We start from the raw sequence: 19960 nt of genomic DNA on the forward strand, positions 1-19960 counted from the left end.
TATAGAGGGATTCTTTGTGCTTAATGTTATCCGCTAAATCAGCAAGATCCTTCTTAATATCAGAATTCCTTTTTGCCATTTTTTTAATAATCTGCTCCCTGATCGTACATTTAAAAGCGCCCCATAACACCACAAAGGAACTTACCGAGGATTCATTCTCAAAGATTTTTTTTTCAATATCTTTGTTAAGTAAATCAACTTGACTTTGATCATACAAGATCTCTGAATTCAAACGCCAAGTGCGTGGCTCCCTAAATTCAGCAAAATTGAGGAGCGTAAAGGACACAGCAGCATGATCACAGACAAGAATAGTATGAATAACAGGAGTCGAAGAGTATTTTAGAAGGACTGAGTGAACTAGAAGATAATCGGAAAACATCCTTCACAACGCAACTTTTACTCCGCACTACCATTACGACGCAGCTATTACAACGCAAGTCGTTACAACGACTTGCGCTGGAGGGCTCTGTAGGATAGGGAATAGTTTAATTTTCTATCCAACACCTTCCCTACTATCCAAGGGGACTGGAGTTGGAATAGAAAATTAAACTATTCCACTATCCAGCGCCCCTCAACGCAAGACGTTGTAACGACTTGCGTTGTAAAAACTGTGTTGTAATGGCATGCGGAGTAATAGCATGCGTTGTGATGTCATACATCCAGATAATCAATACGAGAAAAGCTAGAGGGGGGAGAAGAGAAAAAGTGAAGTCGCTACCAGTGGGGTTATGTAATTGCCACATATCAGTAAGATTAGCGGAGGAACACATATTAGTCATCTGTTTGTGCGCCCTAGGGGGACAAAATTTAAAAGCAGTGTCTATCCAAAATGGGATCCATTGGGAGATTAAAGTCCCCTCCAACAATCAAATTACCATTATGAGGAACATCTGAAAGCTTTTTAGTAATAGAACGCCAAAAAGATGGATAATCACTAGTAGGTGCATAAATATTCATGACATAAATATCATAGACACCAGAAACAGAGACATACAACTCATCAGAGTAGGCTCAGGTACTTTGGGTCATCTGGATATCTAAAATGTTTATGTTAGGGGTAGCAGGGGTGGGAGGTCAGAGGTTTTAGCGGCCTTGGGTTCCCTCCTTGACACCCATTCCCAAGATAAAAATATTGTGATTGCTAGTGACCTAAACCGAACCTTTGAACACTTGGCAATTGACGATGACTTCCTTGGGGACGAAGAGGATAGGCAATGGGGAGTCCCTAAATTAGAGTTGAAATCAGTTTCCCGTTGGTCCGAGGATGTTAACTGTCTGAACGCCATATGCTACGAAAAGGGTCTGAGAGCACTAAATGGGAGGACTCTGAGCGATAAGGCTGGTACCAGTACTTTTGACAATGGGCGGCAGAGAAGCAGAATTGATTATGTTTTGTGTAGTTTAAAGATATGGTCCCTGGTTTGTGATATGGAGGTTAAATGGCGGATCGAGAGTGACCACAACCCACTATGCGTAGAGCACAAATGGTGCACTCCTACCAACATGGTCACTAACACTGAGGGGGCCTTACCGCCTCCGATCGTCCCTTCAAATGATATGCGCAGGTTAAGATGGACACATGTTGTGACTAACCAACAGGCTACTGCTAGCATTAACATTGAAACTGACAAAGCAATATTGGCCATTGAACAAATTAACTTGTCTTATCCTGGTTCAAGCAGTGTAGCTGCAATCCATGACACTCTCTTCTGTGCCATCAAGAATCATTTTTTAAAACCTGTGAAAAGCAAGGGTGAGGGACCCCGTAAGCAGGCAAAATGGTTTAACACCGAATGTAGGAAGGCCCGTTTAGCTCTAGGAACTGCTATTAAAGGGAGGCAACCTATGGCTACTCGTTCTGCTAGAAAGGAATATAAAGATAGTGTAACAAAGGCAAAGAAAGCATGGGACGAGCTCCACTGGTTAGAACTAAAAGCATGATTCAGAAAAGGGGGTGGTGATGAACAGAGTGTCTGAATTAAGCAGACCACTCTTACCCAGTCCAAAGATCAGGGCTTGATCCATCACCGTTTTTTAGCTCACTGCACCATCCCAGCTCAGAACCTGGCTACATGCAAATTAGTCTGTTCCTGTCCCAGTGCATGATGGGAACAGGGCAAACCAAACTACCAAGCCAATTCTTATACTGGGAAGGAAACAGGCTTCCGGGGACCGGTTTCTGGCATTTCAGCCGTCGTCGGCCCGGCTTGCTTGAATCCTGATGGTGCAATGAGCAAGGGACTCACATCTGAGTATACCCTTCCACGCTTATGGTGGACAAAATGATTCAGAAAAGGGGGTGGTGATGAACAGAGTGTCTGAATTAAGCAGACCACTCTCACCCAGTCCAAAGATCAGGGCTTGATCCATCACCGTTTTTTAGCTCACTGCACCATCCCAGCTCAGAACCTGGCTACATGCAAATTAGTCTGTTCCTGTCCCAGTGCATGACGGGAACAGGGCAAACCAAACTACCAAGCCAATTCTTATACTGGGAAGGAAACAAGCTTCTGGGGACCGGTTTCTGGCATTTCAGCCGTCCTCGGCCCTGCTTGCTTGAATCCTGATGGTGCAATGAGCAAGGGACTCACATCTGAGTATACCCTTCCACGCTTATGGTGGACAAAATGATTCAGAAAAGGGGGTGGTGATGAACAGAGTGTCTGAATTAAGCAGACCACTCTTACCCAGTCCAAAGATCAGGGCTTGATCCATCACTGTTTTTTAGCTCACTGCACCATCCCAGCTCAGAACCTGGCTACATGCAAATTAGTCTGTTCCTGTCCCAGTGCATGATGGGAACAGGGCAAACCAAACTACCAAGCCAATTCTTATACTGGGAAGGAAACAAGCTTCCGGGGACCGGTTTCTGGCATTTCAGCCGTCGTCGGCCCGGCTTGCTTGAATCCTGATGGTGCAATGAGCAAGGGACTCACATCTGAGTATACCCTTTCACGCTTATGGTGGACAAAATGACTCAGAAAAGGGGGTGGTGATGAACAGAGTGTCTGAATTAAGCAGACCACTCTTACCCAGTCCAAAGATCAGGGCTTGATCCATCACCGTTTTTTAGCTCACTGCACCATCCCAGCTCAGAACCTGGCTACATGCAAATTAGTCTGTTCCTGTCCCAGTGCATGATGGGAACAGGGCAAACCAAACTACCAAGCCAATTCTTATACTGGGAAGGAAACAAGCTTCCGGGGACCGGTTTCTGGCAGTTCAGCCGTCGTCGGCCCGGCTTGCTTGAATCCTGATGGTGCAATGAGCAAGGGACTCACATCTGAGTATACCCTTCCACGCTTATGGTGGACAAAATGATTCAGAAAAGGGGGTGGTGATGAACAGAGTGTCTGAATTAAGCAGACCACTCTTACCCAGTCCAAAAATCAGGGCTTGATCCATCACCGTTTTTTAGCTCACTGCACCATCCCAGCTCAGAACCTGGCTACATGCAAATTAGTCTGTTCCTGTCCCAGTGCATGATGGGAACAGGGCAAACCAAACTACCAAGCCAATTCTTATACTGGGAAGGAAACAAGCTTCCGGGGACCGGTTTCTGGCATTTCAGCCGTCGTCGGCCCGGCTTGCTTGAATCCTGATGGTGCAATGAGCAAGGGACTCACATCTGAGTATACCCTTCCACGCTTATGGTGGACAAAATGATTCAGAAAAGTGGGTGGTGATGAACAGAGTGTCTGAATTAAGCAGACCACTCTTACCCAGTCCAAAGATCAGGGCTTGATCCATCACCGTTTTTTAGCTCACTGCACCATCCCAACTCAGAACCTGGCTACATGCAAATTAGTCTGTTCCTGTCCCAGTGCATGATGGGAACAGGGCAAACCAAACTACCAAGCCAATTCTTATACTGGGAAGGAAACAAGCTTCCGGGGACCGGTTTCTAGCATTTCAGCCGTCGTCGGCCCGGCTTGCTTGAATCCTGATGGTGCAATGAACAAGGGACTCACATCTGAGTATACCCTTCCACGCTTATGGTGGACAAAATGATTCAGAAAAGGGGGTGGTGATGAACAGAGTGTCTGAATTAAGCAGACCACTCTTACCCAGTCCAAAGATCAGGGGTTGATCCATCACCGGTTTTTAGCTCACTGCACCAGCTCAGAACCTGGCTACATGCAAATTAGTCTGTTCCTGTCCCAGTGCATGATGGGAACAGGGCAAACCAAACTACCAAGCCAATTCCTATACTGGGAAGGAAACAAGCTTCCGGGGACCGGTTTCTGGCAATTCAGCCGTCGTCGGCCCGGCTTGCTTGAATCCTGATGGTGCAATGAACAAGGGACTCACATCTGAGTATACCCTTCCACGCTTATGGTGGACAAAATGATTCAGAAAAGGGGGTGGTGATGAACAGAGTGTCTGAATTAAGCAGACCACTCTTACCCAGTCCAAAGATCAGGGCTTGATCCATCACCGGTTTTTAGCTCACTGCACCATCGCAGCTCAGAACCTGGCTACATGCAAATTAGTCTGTTCCTGTCCCAGTGCATGATGGGAACAGGGCAAACCAAACTACCAAGCCAATTCTTATACTGGGAAGGAAACAAGCTTCCGGGGACCGGTTTCTGGCATTTCAGCCGTCGTCGGCCCGGCTTGCTTGAATCCTGATGGTGCAATGAGCAAGGGACTCACATCTGAGTATACCCTTCCACGCTTATGGTGGACAAAATGATTCAGAAAAGGGGGTGGTGATGAACAGAGTGCCTGAATTAAGCAGACCACTCTTACCCAGTCCAAAGATCAGGGCTTGATCCATCACCGTTTTTTAGCTCATTGCACCATCCCAGCTCAGAACCTGGCTACATGCAAATTAGTCTGTTCCTGTCCCAGTGCATGATGGGAACAGGGCAAACCAAACTACCAAGCCAATTCTTATACTGGGAAGGAAACAAGCTTCCGGGGACCGGTTTCTGGCATTTCAGCTGTCCTCGGCCCGGCTTGCTTGAATCCTGATGGTGCAATGAGCAAGGGACTCACATCTGAGTATACCCTTCCACGCTTATGGTGGACAAAATGATTCAGAAAAGGGGGTGGTGATGAACGGTGATGGATCAAGCCCTGATCTGTTGACTGGATAGGAGTGTTCTGATTAACTCAGATACTCTGTCCATCACCACCCCCTTTTTGTAATTATTTTGGCCACCATGAGTGTGGAAGGGTATGCTCAGACATGAGTCCCTTGCTCATTGCACCTTCAGGATTCAAGCAAGCCGGGCCGAAGACGGCTGTAATGCCAGAAACCGGTCCCCGGAAGCTTGTTTCCTTTCCAGTGAAGAATTGGCTTGGTAGTTTGGTCTGCCCTGTTCCCATGATGCACTGGGTCAGGGACAGACTAATTTGCATATAGCCAGGTTCTGAACTGGGATGGTGCAGTGAGCTAAAAAACAGTGATGGATCAAGCCCTGATCTGTTGACTGGGTAGGAGTGTTCTGATTAACTCAGATACTCTGTCCATCACCACCCCCTTTTTGTAATTATTTTGGCCACCATGAGTGTGGAAGGGTATGCTCAGACATGAGTCCCTTGCTCATTGCACCATCAGGATTCAAGCAAGCCGGGCCGAAGACGGCTGTAATGCCAGAAACCGGTCCCCGGAAGCTTGTTTCCTTTCCAGTGAAGAATTGGCTTGGTAGTTTGGTCTGCCCTGTTCCCATGATGCACTGGGTCAGGGACAGACTAATTTGCATATAGCCAGGTTCTGAACTGGGATGGTGCAGTGAGCTAAAAAACGGTGATGGATCAAGCCCTGATCTGTTGACTGGGTAGGAGTGTTCTGATGAACTCAGATACTCTGTCCATCACCACCCCCTTTTTGTAATTATTTTGGCCACCATGAGTGTGGAAGGGTATGCTCAGACATGAGTCCCTTGCTCATTGCACCATCAGGATTCAAGCAAGCCGGGCTGAAGACGGCTGTAATGCCAGAAACCGGTCCCCGGAAGCTTGTTTCCTTTCCAGTGAAGAATTGGCTTGGTAGTTTGGTCTGCCCTGTTCCCATGATGCACTGGGTCAGGGACAGGCTAATTTGCATATAGCCAGGTTCTGAACTGGGATGGTGCAGTGAGCTAAAAAACGGTGATGGATCAAGCCCTGATCTGTTGACTGGGTAGGAGTGTTCTGATTAACTCAGATACTCTGTCCATCACCACCCCCTTTTTGTAATTATTTTGGCCACCATGAGTGTGGAAGGGTATGCTCAGACATAAGTCCCTTGCTCATTGCACCATCAGGATTCAAGCAAGCCGGGCCGAAGACGGCTGTAATGCCAGAAACCGGTCCCAGGAAGCTTGTTTCCTTTCCAGTGAAGAATTGGCTTGGTAGTTTGGTCTGCACTGTTCCCATGATGCACTGGGTCAGGGACAGACTAATTTGCATATAGCCAGGTTCTGAACTGGGATGGTGCAGTGAGCTAAAACACGGTGATGGATCAAGCCCTGATCTGTTGACTGGGTAGGAGTGTTCTGATTAACTCAGATACCCTGTCCATCACCACCCCCTTTTTGTAATTATTTTGGCCACCATGAGTGTGGAAGGGTATGCTCAGACATGAGTCCCTTGCTCATTGCACCATCAGGATTCAAGCAAGCCGGGCCGAAGACGGCTGTAATGCCAGAAACCGGTCCCCGGAAGCTTGTTTCCTTTCCAGTGAAGAATTGGCTTGGTAGTTTGGTCTGCCCTGTTCCCATGATGCACTGGGTCAGGGACAGACTAATTTGCATATAGCCAGGATCTGACCTGGGATGGTGCAGTGAGCTAAAAAACGGTGATGGATCAAGCCCTGATCTGTTGACTGGGTAGGAGTGTTCTGATTAACTCAGATACTCTGTCCATCACCACCCCCTTTTTGTAATTATTTTGGCCACCATGAGTGTGGAAGGGTATGCTCAGACATAAGTCCCTTGCTCATTGCACCATCAGGATTCAAGCAAGCCGGGCCGAAGACGGCTGTAATGCCAGAAACCGGTCCCCGGAAGCTTGTTTCCTTTCCAGTGAAGAATTGGCTTGGTAGTTTGGTCTGCACTGTTCCCATGATGCACTGGGTCAGGGACAGACTAATTTGCATATAGCCAGGTTCTGAACTGGGATGGTTCAGTGAGCTAAAACACGGTGATGGATCAAGCCCTGATCTGTTGACTGGGTAGGAGTGTTCTGATTAACTCAGATACCCTGTCCATCACCACCCCCTTTTTGTAATTATTTTGGCCACCATGAGTGTGGAAGGGTATGCTCAGACATGAGTCCCTTGCTCATTGCACCATCAGGATTCAAGCAAGCCGGGCCGAAGACGGCTGTAATGCCAGAAACCGGTCCCCGGAAGCTTGTTTCCTTTCCAGTGAAGAATTGGCTTGGTAGTTTGGTCTGCCCTGTTCCCATGATGCACTGGGTCAAGGACAGACTAATTTGCATATAGCCAGGTTCTGAACTGGGATGGTGCAGTGAGCTAAAAAACTGGGATGGATCAAGCCCTGATCTGTTGACTGGGTAGGAGTGTTCTGATTAACTCAGATACTCTGTCCATCACCACCCCCTTTTTGTAATTAGAACTAAAAGCAGCCAGTGATAGGAAAGATTCAAGGTATTTTTGGAACATCGTAAAATGGGGCAGAGAGGGACTACCCGAACCCCCTAATAACAATGTACCAGAGGAGGAGTGGGTCAAATATTTCAAGCCCCAGTATGCTGAGACTCAGCATGCCACTGTGGCAGTCGATTTAAGCCCCGTTTATTATAAAGACGAGGCTTTTAGCATTAAAGAAATAATGATGGCCCTTAGCACAGTGTCCAGTGGTAAAGCCCCAGGATTAGACGGTGTACCAGCTGACGTCTTTACTAACGATAAAGAGCGATGGTGTAAGTATATTCATCTTCTTACCAACGCAATCGCTCGGGGCACAACCATACCAACATCCTGCCAGGGTGCAGTAATAATACCTGTGTTCAAGAAAGGTGACCGATCCCAGCCGGGCAACTATAGGCCCATAACCCTCATTGATACCATTCAAAAGGTAGTTGGGCGTCTAGTTGTAAATAGGCTCCTTGATTGGGCGGAGGAGAACAACGCCCTGTCCCCATTTCAAGCAGGATTTCGAAGGTCTACTAGCACGGTGGACCAGGTGTTCCGCTTCACCTTACTACAGTGGAGGACTGTGTTACTGGGCGGGGGCAGCCTATATGCTGCTTTTGTCGATTTACGGGCTGCCTTCGACCTGGTACCTAGGTCCAAGCTGTGGCTGGTGTTGAAGTCCCAGAGCCTACCAGAAGAGCTACTGACAATGATAATGAGGCTACACGAAGCAAACTTCGCAAAGATACAGTGGGGGGGCCAGGGAATGGTGACCGCAGACTTCCCGGTGGAGCGTGGCGTCCGGCAAGGGTGTTCGATGGCGCCCACACTTTTTACACTATATATTAATGGGGTTGTAGCTCGCATGTTGTCTTTGAATGTGGATGCTCCCTCATTAGCTGGCACAAAAATTCCTATTTTAATATTTGCAGACGACACGTTGATTTTATCTATGACGCCGAGTGGACTACAGCGTGCTCTGTCTATTTTTGACAATTTCTGTGGAGAACACGGCCTTGAAGTTAATGTGGCCAAAACTAAACTCAAAATTTTTAACCCCCATCGTAGTTTTATATCTAAGTTAACTATGAATGGTCGTTCTTTAGAGGTAGTGAACGCCTTTACATATCTGGGAATCCATGTATCTAACGATCTTAGATGGTCCCAGCATATAGATATTGCTACATTAAGGCATAGGCAATTGGCTGGCGCTCTTCGTTTAGAACATAGAAAATCTTTGACTAAACCAATAAAGCCAGCACTGCAGGTATATGAAGCAAAGGCTCTCGGCTCTGCACTTTATGGTGCTGAGCTGTGGGGATTCGAGAAGGTAGTAGCACTCCAAACCTCGGAAAACAAGTTTTTCCGGGCCATCACTGGTGTTCCCAAGAGTACCCCACTGGTGCCTCTCCGGTACGATCTGGGCAGAAAAGCGGTTGCCGATTTGGCTAGGCTCCGTCCGATCTTGTATTGGCGAAGGCTATGGACAACGCCTGAGCTTTCTCACTATGCTGAGGGGTTCCTAGATATCATCAAAAGGGATGAGTTTCACAAAATCAGATGGCTTAAAACTCTTAGTCTAACCCTGAGTGAACTTGGCCTCAAGGCACTATGGGAAGATCCAGCTGGAACCCCCTTTCCAACAAAAAGAATCATAAAGGAAATCTATTGGGAGAGGGTAGCTGCTCGGACCTGGAGTAGTTCTAGTGCAGCGTCTATGGCTGAAGGATTCCTAGAAGCCAAGCTATATCCTTGCCTTGAACCGTACTGGGACGCTATAACTAGACCAGGTGACAGAAAGCTGCTCTTCCAATTAAGAGCAGGTGCAGTCCCACTTAGATCACTGACAGGAAGGTGGGGAGGAGGATTACACGATAGCTGCCCTGCTTGTGGTGTCACCAAAGAAACAGTTGGACATTTTCTATTTTCCTGTACAGCCTACTCTGACCCAAGACGTATTTGGCTAACACCAACATGTAAAAATCTGGGTACCACCAGTAGTACTGTAGCTCTACGTATCATATGCACAAGCACTTTAATGCCTCTAGCGATAGCTACAGCTAAGTACCTTGGATGGGCGTGGTCCATTAGACAGAGACTGTTAGCCACTTGATTGTTTATCTTCTTGTTAGTCGGTCTGCATTTTATACTGTCATTTTTACTTAAAACTTTTTATTCCTAAAACGTTTTACCCTGTATCTTCACAAAATTTTATGCATAGAATTTTACTCTGTACTTGTATTTAAATTTTAATCTACTATCAAGTCTTATTTTATTGAAATTTTTTAACAGTAAAGATTGTTAATCTGGTTTTTATATTGTTCTATGTACTTGCTTTAATGAGTGAACCTCGAATAAAGCATTATTTGACTTGATAAATATCAATAGAACCATTGGATAAACGAGTCAGCAACCGCCTACCCTCAGAGTCATGTTCCGCAGTAACAACAGTCAATCCCAAATTTTGGAAATCATAGTCACCACACCATTCTTCTTTCCAAAGGCCTCAGAACAAACAACATCAAGAACCTACTCCTTTCGCAATAATAGAGCTTCTTTATACAATATTTCGGTTTCTTGTAACAATACTAAGGGGGTCATTATGATGGCGGATTTTCCGCATACTCCGGGCCGGCGGAAGCCACCGCCGGCCCGGAGTATGCGGGAAATCCGCCGAGGAGGCCTGAAAGACCCACCGCCAAATCAGGATGGCTGGTGGGTCTCACAATCTGTCCGCCGCTTTTCCGCCGCGGGCGGAAGGCGACCACGGCGGAAAAGCACTAACATGGCTGGCGGTGTCTATCAGACAACGCCAGGCATATTAGGATGTCTGCAATTCTATGCTTTTCCACGGCGGCTTTTCCGCCGTGAAAAAGCATACGGACCTTCACTTCGGGGGCCCGTTGCGGGCCCCCTGGGTGAAGGGGTGGTGGGGGGTGCACATGGGGGGTACCTATGGTACCCCCCTGCATTTGCGTGCACAATGCAGCAGGCACCGCGCTGTGCCTGCCGCTTTGTGCACGCAAATGCTGTGCATGCATTTTTTACATTGGGGCGGGTGCAGCTTGAAGCTGCACCCGCCGCAATGTTAGAGATAGAGGATGTGACCGCCACCCTGGCGGTCACATCCTAATCAGATCGGAGGGAACGCCGCAGCCCATGCGGACGTTCCCTCCTCCTCAGGGGTCGCGGACGGACTCAAGTCCGTCCGCGATCCTAATCGACCCCAAAGTCACTAGAAATTCTTTTGCAATAATCCAAAATGTTTGCCCTCTTCACGGGATGATTCAAACCACACACATTAAGTGATAAAACGTTCAAGCCTGGCATGATAAGGAACAATCAAAAAAACAACTACTACTTGGTGCCAGAGAAATCATCAGCATCAGCATAACAAAGACAAGACAGAACCAATGAAGACACAAACAATGGAAACCAGCAGGAGACCCTAGAAAAGAAAGAAAAAGTAAAGATTGGAAAAAGAAAAAAAGGAAAGAGAAAAAAGAAGGAAAGATACAGGAGAAAAAAGATCCCACCAGGGGAAGTCCATAATAGACAAAATGCATACAAGGGAGGAACATGGAGGAGCAAGCAAGGAGGCCAACAAGAAAAGGAAAAACCCAATTATCACAGAGGCAGAAAGCAATAAAGAATAAGAAACAGAGGCAGCAGACAGAGGCAAATCAGAATAAGTATATAAATACTTTATATTATATAAACTGTTGAAAAACAGTTGATCAAACAAGGAGCCATCAATCAATATGAACAGTATTTAAGAAGAACAGCGTATAAATATGCATGTTATACCTAGCAAGGCAGAGTGCAATATATAATACTATATAGCAGTGTATAAAAAAGGAAACATATCTAAGTAGAAATATATCACAACATCAGAGAAAATTCATATATAACAATTCATACATCGCATTGGTGCAAGGCAATTAGCAAAGAATAAGTATTTCATAATACCAATAGATTATCCAAAACAGGGTAAGGGAGCATTGGAATATAGAACCAAATATAGGAATAGTGAAACAACGGAGTCAAAGTACAAATATGAACTAAAAACTTGAATGATCTGCAAATGAATTTAAAAATGCACCGCACACTATACTCAAGTAGAAACAAACATTGAAAAAATATAACAGATCATAACAGACCATAAAAAGACAGATACACCATCAGACAGGAACAAGAGGAGAAAAAAATGGTATAAACAATGGACAAGACTTCAAGATAACATATGTAGATATATAAGTCTCACGTAAAAGAGAACGAGAAAAGAAGAACTATCTAAGTAAAACAGAAAACCAAGAGATATCAAGGAACATCAAACAAGACATAACAATAGTATCTCAGCCATACCCAACACCAAGAAAGGAAAGATAAAGCTCTAAGAAAGAATAGATAAAGAGAGTAGAAAAATAGATCAAAGAGAACAGTAATAAAGACCATCGTCACTAGAGCCAACAGACAATAAAGTTATGAAGAAAAAACGCATCTTGTAACATAGGAGCAGAATCTGTAAGTAAAGTGTTAGAACATATTGAACGCTGCAAATATCACCCAACATTTTCCTAAAAATAGGAACAAAGTGCCACATGCATCATTGTTGGTATTTGCGATTCCTAAATTGCGAAAATTAAGGAATCGCAATTTAGAAATCGCAAATACCTATGCATTAAAAATTCGCAATTCTTTTGCGTTTTCTTATTTTTCCTTATTTGCGATTCTCAATTTTGCGAATCGCAAATAAGGAATCCCTTTACATTGATTCCTATGGGCCTAGAGGCCCATAGGAATCAATGGGAAGCCATTCTCATTTTGTGATTCGCAATTAAGGAATCGCAAAATGAGAATGCAATTTCAAGGGTGCAGGGGGGGTCCAAAGGACCCCCCTGCACTCCTGAAATGTAACATAAAGTCCATTTTTCACACATACATGCCCCAGTTTCACTTTTGTGCTTTTTTGAAACTTTTCACAAATTACCATGAAGGTTGACTTCATGGTAATTTACCACTTCTAATTTGCGAATTCACAATTTTTTTTAGATGATGCATTGCATTTAAGAAATTGCAAAATTGCGATTTCTTAAATGCTATCACAATTTAAGAAATCGCAAAAAAAATGCGATTTCTTAAATTGCGGGAAAAAAACTTGATGCATCTAAAAAATTGGATTTGCATTCGCAAACGGCCGAATTTTGCGATTCACACCGTTTGCGAATGCAAAAACCAAGACCCTAGCAATAGCGCAAGGATATAGAAACCAGAACGAGTAAAATTACAGACATCCCACCAAAAAATACTCAAGAGCCAGAAGGACCAGGAGAAGGAGAAGACTCCATCTGGGATTCAGTCTGATTATCCAAAAAGGTCGACAGGTCCGAAGGCTCATACAAAATCTGAGAGCGACCTCTAAAAGTTATTCGAAATCGCGAAGGACCAGCAAAAGAAAACGGAATATTCATGTCAAGAAGTCTTCTTCGCAAATTGAGAAAACCTTTCCGTCTGATAACAGTGTCTCTAGCAAAATCCTGGGATATGACAATTCTGTGACCCTCCCAATTAATCACTTTGATTTTCCTCATCTGCGCCAAAATTTGCTCAAAATGCTGATGTCGCAATGGTTTAAAAACCACCGGTCTAGGATCAGGTGAAGACTTCGGTCTAAATGTAGGAACCCTGTGTGCACGTTCTATTTCAAAGTCCCTCTGAAAAGAAATATTCAACACAGCAGGGATACAATTAAGCAAAAATTCCAGCATTGATGGCGCTGATTTCTCTGCATCCTCGGACAAGCCAAAGATACGTAGATTACTTCTACGATTTCTGTCTTCCTGCTCATGGATTGTCAATCTTTGAGATCAATTTAAATGCTCTATTGTTTTGCTGAGAATATTGATAGGGGAGCCTGGCTTCTACTTGTAAAGGGGTGTACACAAATGTAACCGCACTCACATTTGATGGCAGCGATCACTCTCCTACATCAAACTATGGGGTGACTAGTAGCAAAGAGATTCTAGATTCTGGGGGTAGAAGTCTTTTTTTACCTGTAGCCTAAAGATGATAGGCCCTTCCAACCTTTCACCTGCAAATCTGTGTTGTCCCCAATATCAAACCTTTAGACTTTCACACAATGATATGTGTGTGTTCGGTAGTGTCCTGAAAATGACATGTTGCTGAGTTTGTGTTCTATGTGAGACTGTGTGCAGAATGAAAGGTATCCTATCGAGGACAAATTGATTGTTGTTACAAAATGAGGGTTTCCTGCAGACTGTCTTCAATGTTCTCTGTGGAGTAGCTAACCCACATGTACACTATTCCGTGAACAAGCCCAGACAGCATCAGATAGGCCAGGAACATCTGCTCCCTGCCTGCCAACTTCTTCAGATATACAACTTCAGCTCCTCTTCATCCCTCCCTGTATTATACTGTGTATCTCCTAGCAAACAGAGGACATTGGCTGAGGCTGTCTGGTTGAAACCTCCTCTGTCTTGATGAGTTGCAATCAGCACTCCTTCGGGAAGGCAGATAGCGATGCACTTCATCCTGATTGGGGGTGTCTAAACTGTCAATAGCAAAAAGCTTATGCCTTGGCTGACCTTGGTTTCCTGCTATTTTTCTCAAAGTAGGACTAATACTGGCCCGACCTTAATTAGACAGACTTTGTCTGTCCATTTGAAGAAGACTGTACCACCCCAGACAGAAGTCATCTGGTACAGGACCATCAGTTGCTATTTCCTATTAATGACCATGACTAGGCTAGGCTCTGGACCGGTCTCGGAAGAAGAGGAAACAGTAATGCATAATGTAAGGAAAGGTGAGTATTTGTAACCAATAACACCTTTAAACTCATATGGGACCAGGGTATTATATGAGAAGAAACCCATGGGACTAATTTCTATCAAGCTAACATCATAAAAAAGTAGCTGTATGGATGAGATCATTGATACATATGTAAATGCCTTAAGTAATATTGTATTGTGACTGCATTTATATATCGCTTCCTCCCCCTGACGAGGTGTTGAAGCGCTTTTTCGGCTAGTAGCACGCTACTCCGGAACCCATAAAGGATTAGTGGTGAATTAGTATAGTGAAATATGAAAGTAATTTACGTGGTGGATATGTTAGTCAGTTATTTGGATTGAGAAGGATAGTGGAGGGATAGAAGAGGGAAAAGGTTTGCATTTATAGCGCATTAGCTAACCCCGATATGGTGCTGAAGCGCTTTTTCAGAAATAATACGCTACTCCAGAACCCATAAAGGATAAATGGTGAATTACTAGAGTGAAATATGAAAGTAATTTGAGTTGTGGATATGTTAGTCTGTTATTTGGATTGTGAAGGATAGTGGAGGAATAGAAGAGGGAAAAGGTTTGTATTTATATAGCGATTGATCAACTGAACGACTAACTGTACAACAGTAAGTGGTCGGGTAGCTACATATATGTATGTATGTATGCACTGCCCAGGTAGGGATGAACCCCCATGTGGGTTTTCCCTACCTACTGGGTTTCGGCTCACCCTATGGGACACTTCCCGGCTGTGGCTGATTCCAATACAAGAATGGAGGCTACCATTATGCATATTTCCTTAATGCCACTTCAAGCAGCCATTCAGAAGTAAAACAGCATAAAGTAAAAAGCTCTAGAATAGAATCTTTATGTTGTCCAATAGTCATGCACTTAGATTGATCTGCCTCTTTTAAATGCGGCTTCAAGCCGATAAGTACCATGTTAAAACGAAGAATGAAGGTGCAGACATGTCTTGTAGATGGTAATAGTAGATTTATTCTTGTGGTAATCTTACAGGTTCTCAGTTACAGGAAGATGCTCAGATCCATGGTAATGCCCCACCAGGAGCAGGCTCCACCCTGCCCAGCCCTTCACACCAACTGATTCTCTCCTACAACAAACCAACCCAACATTCCATGTGACCTCACCACAGGCTGAGCAGAAAGGCAGAGAACCACAGTGGGGAGACTGCATTGGTAATAAGGACATTACAACACATCTCCCCCCTTAATAATCAAAACATTCAAAAGAAATTGAAGAAGCTAAAATACACAAATCGGAAAGGAGAATGCATTAATAACAACACATACAACACATCCTTCCCCTTTGATAATGATCATAAACACAAAAATGCATAGAGATTGTAAGCACACTTTTGACAGAGAGAAGAAGAGGACGCACTACCAAAGCATTATAATACATTCATACATCCTTCTCCTTGAAAATGATCAAAGACAAAAAAATTGCAAGACAAGGAAATACCTTCTTAAACTTACAGATCCAAAACCGCACAACATACCTAATGTGCCATATAGTAAACCAAGAGAAAACTGCGGCAGAAAAGATCTACCTCAATACTAAACCAGCATAAAACTGGGGCAAGACAGGGATCAACAACCCTAAACTGCACAAATCCCAAAAACCAAGGGTATTAGCAAAACTGATAGGGAAAGTTACTCTACACTAGAGGTAAGCTACCACGTGAGTACCCGTCACACACAGTCTATGTAATGTGTATACATAACACATGACAACCAAGGAAAACTAGGGTATCCCTAAACCCAAAACACTCATAATCTAGGGTATCCCTTAACCCAAAGCAAATCCAGGGTATCCTTAGACCCAAAACACTCTCGAAACATACTATGAGTATCAATAGACTCCAGAAATCCCAAAAACTAAGGGTATAAGCAAAACTGATAGGAGAAGTTACACCACACTAGAGGTAACCCCCCACGTGTGTACCCGTCACACACAGTCTAAGTAATGTGTATATATAACACATGGCAAACCTAAGTAAAACTCGGGTATCCCTTAACCCAAAACACTCTTGAACACTCTATGGGTATATCTAAACCCAAAACAACAATTTCTGAAAATAGTATGAAGATGCAAAACCCAAAACACTCTTAAACACTCTATGGGTATGTCGAAACCCAAAACAACAAATTCAGAAATGGTATGGAGATGCAAAACCAAAAATTGAAACAGCCACCACCCTCAAAATGACAATTTTAAGCTGTAAGATGACAAAAGATTACATGTTAAACATGTTAAGCAATAAAAACATATGCAAATCACAGTATAAATCAATTAAAGGTGAGAGAAGGTGTGCATGTCACCGTAGACAAGCAGAAAAGATGGCCCACTCTGTTAGATTCAGGAACAGCACTGCAAGGAAATGCATCTTTGAAAAACTGTCACACAACAGTACCTCTACGAAAGTCCCAAGTCCCTGCGCCAAGCTGAGATGTCGATGTGCCACAAAACCACAAGATGGCACTGTTGATCCGTTTGTTTCGAAAATATCCAAATTTGCTCCAAAGAAACTCCGAATGGGTTCAGGGTTCTGCCAAGGAAAGGTTTGCATGAAGAAATCTCATCGTTATCGTTCCTGTTGTAGTGGTGATCTCTATGGTAACAAAGATGGAGGCATACGTGCTCACGTGACGTTTTTTCTTGCGGAATTACGTCACCACTTATTGCGCACTGCCAGTCGAGAAAGGTGGAGCGTGAGGAAAAACAGGTTTCAAAATCCACAATGGCAGAACGTGCTTGGCAGGGAGGAGCGCTAGTGAAGACAGCGCGAGTGAAGACAGCGCGAGCAGCAAAGCGCGCTTGGTAACGGTAATTGTAGCCGTTACGATTCAAAAGCAAACAAATGTTAAAACACTGACTTTTCTTCCGTTTTTTTCGGCGGACGGCACAGCCAAACCACAAAAAGGACATACTTGCTGAAAACCAGATGCGTCCATACAAACTCCATAGTGTGTGAAAGGTGCTCAAAGCCACAGTCTAGAGAACGACAGGGTAAAAAAGTTAAATACAAGAGTCATTACACCCTACACAAACTTTAAGTCCGACATCCAAAATGTGCCTCCATTCGATATTTCAGAACGACGTCTTGGCAACTATTAGTGAAGTTATGTAGACTATGGCCCACAAGCAACGAGTTTCAATTGTCACTGTAAAAATTCAGTCAGCTTCGGTTGAGGCACTGCCAACCAACAGTCTTCTATCTATTTTCCGCTGAATAATATCCCCTTTTTAGGTTTCGCTGGAGGGCGGAGCTCTTAGCTCCGCCTCCAGAGAAATCTCTTGATTTCCAGTAAGGAGAATGGAATACGCCCCCCTGTCCCATTGGCTAGCTCCATAAATGGAGGCTAGCCATTGGAACAGAGATCTGTCCGTCAAGGCCGGACCAGATTCGGGGGCGTTCCCGAGATTTTTTCCCAGGGCGGAGTTACGTTTTTTCCCGTTCCCTCCCCTTTCACTGATGCGCTGTCCATTTCCGCCCCCCCCTCGCTGTCCTGTGCACGTTTCCCGCCGTCCGTGTCCTCTCCCGCCCCCTCCCGCCGTCCGTGTCCTCTCCCGCCCCCTCCCACCGTCCGTGTCCACTCCCGCCCCCTCCCGCCGTCCGTGTCCACTCCCGCCCCCTCCCGCCGTCCGTGTCCACTCCCGCCCCGATTGATGGTTATCTAGAGCCGGTGCCCACCCGGCATTTGCCCGTAAAAATCAGCCCCCGCCTGCCTACCTAAGGAGAAGGGCCGCTGCGCTGCCCGCAGCGACCCGGAAGTGGTTGGCCGGCCGGCCGGCCAATCCCAGCGCGGCCGGCCGGAAGTGCCCGCCCCCGCAGCCCGGGGGGAAGAAAGAAGAAGCATGGCGGCCGGTTTGCAGGGCTCCCGTGATGCGAGGGAGCCCTGCTGCATCTAGGAGAGCCCAGGAGGAGAGGAACCCCGCCCGCGGCCCCAAAGCGACCGCCGGAGGAGTGATGCAGGGAGCAAGGCTCCTGTGTGAGGAGGAGAGCCCCGCCCGCCAGAAGACAGTCGGTGAGTGCGGGTGCATACGTTTTTATAGACAATAATGTCTATTTTCGATGTTCATCTTTCAGCAGTTTTTAATTTTCCTAATCCACAGTCTGTCCTTTTAGCTCGGTGCGTCTTTCAATGCCCCGCTATCTTTTCATCTCTCGCAGCATGTTTGTCTTACTAACTCTTTGGCTATCCTGTTCCTCATTTTCCGTTCTATTTCGTCACTGGATTATTCATATTCACTCAGTATCATTTCGTTCCTTGGTTTTAATACTCCACTTTTACAAGTGTATCCCCATTCTCACCTTGTCTTCTGTTCCTTCGTTATAATTCCCTCTCACGGTCTCTTTTTTCAATCCCTCACACTAATCGCCAACCTCAACCAGTATTAGTGCACAATTCCCTCACTATCTCTAGCCTGCCTCGTCTCTTTAAACTAGTTACCCCACTTCAACCACAATCCTCATTCTGTCTCTTTATACAGCTCCCTCACTGCAATTTCCATCCTTCACCTGCCTCTTTATACAACTCCCTCGCTGCAATACCCATGTTCCACCTGTCTCTTTATACAGCTCCCTCACTGAAATACCCATGTTCCATCTGTCTCTTTATACAGCTCCCTCGCTGCAATACCCATGTTCCACCTGTCTCTTTTTACAGCTCCCTCACTGCAACCTCCACCCTCGCCTGTATCTTAATATAGCTCCCTCAGTGCTACCACTGTCCTACCATTGTCCGACTCTTGATCCTATTCCCTTGCTGCAATTTCTACCGTGACTATCTCCTTCCGTCATTGCAATCTCGCTCTATCCTCACTCTGTCTCTTTACACTATTCTGTTGCATCAACCTCCAAGTCCTGAACTTTTCGCTTTACACTGACCGCTTCTTTAAATTTTCATTCTAGCCTAGTCTCTTTGGACTGCTCCCTCATTGTATTCTATCTCTCTCCCTATCTCTTTATGCTATTCCATCACTGTGATCATTTGCTCTGTAATGATGCGATAAGGTACGGCTATGATAGCCAGTCGAGGTATACACGACTCCAGAATGATGGTTCCCTACTCAAAGGATAGTCATGACTGTCTTACTTTGGGTGGAATACACAGGTCTTGCCACTAAGTCAAAATCACCCATGTTGACTTGGGAAAGTGCATAAATCACTTTTCCTAAGGCATTGCGCACTTGGATTTTCAAAGCTTCTCATTCGCTGGAAGCAGAATGGGTGGTCAGCATCCTGAACTGAAGGGCAGCCAGTACAGAAGAGAAACAATGTGAAGGTCTGTGTGGGCCTGACTAGTGCTTGTTGGAGGTGGCGCTCAGCTGTGTGCTGCTTGGTCCTCTCCAGCTGGGAGGAGAGTTTCTGCCTCTCACCTCAATGCTTGCCTGCTTGTTTGCCCTGGAAGCACCCCAGAGAGAAAAGAACATCCTACGACCGACGTATCAGTCCTTCTGAGACTGTGTAGCTGTCATCACACTAGGACCAGCCACGATGAATTAGCAGACATGACAATGACAAGAAAGTGCAAGTGAGCAGCCTGACCAG

At 45.3% G+C, this 19960-nt stretch overlaps 1 protein-coding gene across 1 annotated transcript in view; it reads right to left on the bottom strand.

Moving 5' to 3' along the window:
• The window catches only part of PDE6G (phosphodiesterase 6G), a 187725-nt gene extending 170698 nt beyond the window's left edge, over positions 1–17027 (bottom strand). The window contains exon 1 of the mRNA XM_078650774.1: positions 16820–17027. The gene's annotated coding sequence lies outside the window, so the exon portion shown is untranslated. The remainder of the gene's footprint in view (positions 1–16819) is intronic.
• Positions 17028–19960: the final 2933 nt, after the last annotated feature.

The sequence above is a fragment of the Lissotriton helveticus genome, chromosome 7 (genome assembly GCF_964261635.1).
Source record: "Lissotriton helveticus chromosome 7, aLisHel1.1, whole genome shotgun sequence".
Classification (NCBI taxonomy): domain Eukaryota; kingdom Metazoa; phylum Chordata; class Amphibia; order Caudata; family Salamandridae; genus Lissotriton; species Lissotriton helveticus.